The sequence below is a fragment of the Stegodyphus dumicola genome, chromosome 8 (assembly GCF_044657685.1).
Source record: "Stegodyphus dumicola isolate Sdum_Otavi_A_Nest chromosome 8, ASM4465768v1".
Classification (NCBI taxonomy): Eukaryota; Metazoa; Arthropoda; class Arachnida; order Araneae; family Eresidae; genus Stegodyphus; species Stegodyphus dumicola.
In genome coordinates this window covers 87,522,414-87,526,220 of record NC_140775.1, presented here as the reverse complement: position 1 = coordinate 87,526,220, position 3,807 = coordinate 87,522,414, and the positions used below count along the sequence as shown (strand labels likewise).

Sequence of the window (3,807 nt, the reverse complement as noted above, 5' to 3'; positions counted from 1 at the left end):
TTACGCAAATTAATTTTGCTGTTTCGCTTCATTTAAAATTTTGCATTTCCGTGTTTCTCTTCAATTTTAATAATATGTATTGCGATTCAATTATTTGTATTTTTCCAAATCGTGAATACGGGATATATTTTAATAAAGGTTTGATAAAGATTTAATAAAGGTTAATGCATTTGATATTTGATGGGAGACATGGATACCATGATTTGACAAACAGGCTAGGTGCTATTGTCTGGCGTCTTGGCAAGATATAACATTGTAAGATAATGTAGGTGTTGTAGTGCAGGATATAATTACAAAATTGACATAATTATTACATCATTTCAGGTAAGCGATAAATGGAGGAAAGATATTGAACAAGTATTGTCATTTATGTTGAATGCAATCGTGGCTAAAACACACGAAACTTACATGAGAGAAACTAGTCGTTTCATAAGCATCCATTTTATATTGAACATGCGTTTACTAATAATATTAAATGATACATTTTATGCCAACATTGAAGTGTATTTTATTGATGTACATTTTCGAAACATTTGTCAAAGAGAAAACACATTTTAAAATTTTGGTTAACATTATTCTGAATAATAATTGCCACAGATTTTAACACTTTTCCTTTATCTCTGTTAAGAAGTTTCATTGAAGCGAAAGAGGCATATTCAGACGTCTTCTCTCAAATTTTCCTAAATCCTGGAAAAAAAAAATCAAGTAATTAATTACAAACAAACTAAAGTACGAATAATTGTAATAATGAAGTGACCAAGTTGTATGTTGGAATTCGCGTAAGTGTGGAATGAAAAGTGAAATTTCAGGGAGGTAGACATAGATTTTGAAATCGTTAGCTTGATAATTTATGACTTTTAATGTTTATACACCAAACGACCACTGGAGTATGAAATGAAGATCACAGGCAAAATTTGAGCTTGTTTAAACAGTTTTACCAAAAGCAATTATTTTTAACATAATTCTGTGTAACATTTATTAACTTCAGAAAAACGTTTCCATTGGATGTGGTTTCGTCTTCCTGTGTGCATGAAAAATCTCATATTTGGAAATAATTTGCGTTTGTAAAATTCAAGTATAAAAAAAAATTGCGTATTAATTAAATGTAAAATATGTATATTAGTTAAATAATTTTTCAATTTTGCTTTCTTTTATATTCAGTGTTACTGATAATAAAAATATGATATGATATTTAACGAAATATTAATAATATTTTTATTTGTTAGAGTTTAACAATAGCTTCAGATGTTTAATTCGTAAAGAGTATCTATGCGTTTTTAGCAAGCCTCATTCTTCTTCTCTAATAAGTAAAAATATTTTTCTGACGTAAAATGAAAGCTGCTTTGCGTTCTTTTATCTTCCACATGATATTGCTATAAATTTTACTTCCTAATTAATACCTTAATAAAAAATTCCTTACTAGACTTAACATTGTGGTCACAATCTCCATTATTCAAATTCGAACTTTTAAAGACAGAAACAAAATGGGGGACCAATTACAAATTTTTGGGAAATCAGGTAAGATCGAGAAATGTATACATCAATTGCCAGGAGAATGCTAAGTTAAATAAATATCTAATTTGAACTTCGGACCTTGAAAACACATGGACGTACTAACATACACTAATTAAAATATATACTAATTCCCTGTATTAATCCACGGCTTTCCTGAAGTTCCTTTCGCCGATGTGTTTACGGTAGTTTGGCTGTATGGCTTTAAAAAATAACGTCTGTTTCGCCCGATGTTGTATACAACCGAGATGAGAAAATTAGGCTTAATCGTCGATCCTAATTTTTCTTACTAGAAGTTTGCAGCAAATGCGTGGTGATCATGTATTGCAGAAGTTCTGCTTCTCCCGAAGGAGAGAAATGATGTCAGATATAAAACTTATTTTTGTCAGATATAAAACTTATTTTTGTCAGATATAAAACTTATTTTAACTAAATTACACTTTTCTAACACTCTTTGTGGAATGAGAAACGGATTTTCGTCTTAGTGGTTACAAATCTCCTCCATTTTGTTCGTATAGTTTAAGAACAACCTGTATTTTTCACTCTTAGAATATTTCAAACAATATTAAAAGTAAATTATACCAAAGCGTTTAACTTTTTACCAGCTGTTTCACTTCATTAGATAATATTAAAAAAATTTTACATTTTAATAGATTACAAAATTATCTAAATAGATAGAAATATTTCGCAATTACTTAAGATATACCAGAATTTATCTTCCATCGGCAAACGAATACCTGGGCTGTGGATCAGGGTCTGGCATAGCATGGATGACAGTCAAAGTTGCCATCGCCAAAGCCACAACGAAAACTAGACTGCGTTTCAGAAACTCCATTCTCTAGATTCAAAAATTTTTTTTTGTATGAATATCTTACCATGAATCTGTCCCTTTATACTACAACTTAGCCTAAAAAAATGTGCAGCGTCATAAAAATTAAGGACAAGACTAAAAAAAATGTGCAGTGTCATAAAAATTAAGGACACAATAAGATGATTCATAGTTAAAGGCGAAGTGATTTTTAAAATATTATGTCTTTTATGAACAACTGCAACTCTTATAATAAATTTATTTAAAAAAAAAGAAATGTATTTACATCCCAACCGGTGGTATTTTGTTTACTTCGGTGATTCAACACAGATTCATTAACGAACATCCCGAATGCAATATTTTTCGTAGGAGGGAAAAATGCAAAGTCATCGGAGATGAAATTAAATTCCTTCTTTGTTTTGCTTTGTGCAAATTTTCTTTGTTTAAAGTGTTTTTAGTCTTTCGAATATTACGGGTTTCTCCCTGATATTTCCTCAAAATATTTGGATTAAGTTATGGTTTTTTTTTATTAGAATTCGGAAATGACCCTCGAACTTTGCGCATTGATTCCTTTACCTTGCAATATGAATCTCACCCGAAATCTTACAGGTCATGACATGCGGAAACCTTTCTGTGTAGGAAACTGGAAAGCCATCAATCTTTCAAGAATTTACGTTCATAGCCTTTGGATGGTTCAAAACTAGATCATGAAAACTATGTAGTATCGGTAGTGGTATTTTATCCCCTTCTTCTTGAACAGCTTTCCAAAGTCTAAGGAGATCTGTAGGTCGGCATTTGGCCTTGCGTCTTTGAGAAGTCAAAAGCACCAAACTTCATGGGTCATAAATTAGGACATTTGGTATGTTCAGTAGTGATTAAGAGTTGCCGACAGGAGGCGCTGCTAGCGCGTCATACTCTCGACCTACGTAATTTGAATTGAGTATTCTTTTGTTTTTTCTACTTGCTGTAACAGATCTTACAGCTTTGTGATTGAGAATTTGAAATGTTTTGGAGCCAGATCGCTCCTCTACAGCAACAAAATTATTAATAAATACATGATAAAGTAAATATCTTTGTGATGATAATCTTTGTTATTAAATACAAAGTCAACCAGCTCCTAACTACAGTTCAAGTGGTCCGTCGAGAATCGAAGGTGAGCTCTCCCATTTTAATCTCTATTAAATTTGAAGAGTATAACTGTAATAAATATGGAAGCTCTAAAAACTAGAAAAAGAGTGTTAAAATGTTAACTGACGCGGCATAAAGTTGTTTCGTCATTAGATGTTTCAGATTCAGTTGCGTTGCAGCTATTTGGAACCAAAACTAATGAAATTTCTAACGAACTTAAATCTGTGTTTTATTCAATTTTCGAAGCATGCAAACCCGAAGAAGTGGATAAATATGTTGAGGATAAAGAAGATACATATGATATTGTTGATGAGTTGCTATTGATGATTAAACGTAAATTAGTAGTAGTAAAAAATAAG

General features: G+C 31.2%; 1 long non-coding RNA gene across 1 annotated transcript; it reads right to left on the bottom strand.

Moving 5' to 3' along the window:
* Window positions 1-481: 481 nt before the first annotated feature.
* Window positions 482-3,206, bottom strand: LOC146995896 (uncharacterized). The gene is made up of 2 exons (XR_015042864.1): window positions 2,208-3,206; window positions 482-687 (listed from the first exon to the last, which is right to left on the bottom strand). It is a non-coding gene; the product is annotated as an uncharacterized LOC146995896 (long non-coding RNA).
* Between the last annotated feature and the right edge of the window lie 601 nt (window positions 3,207-3,807).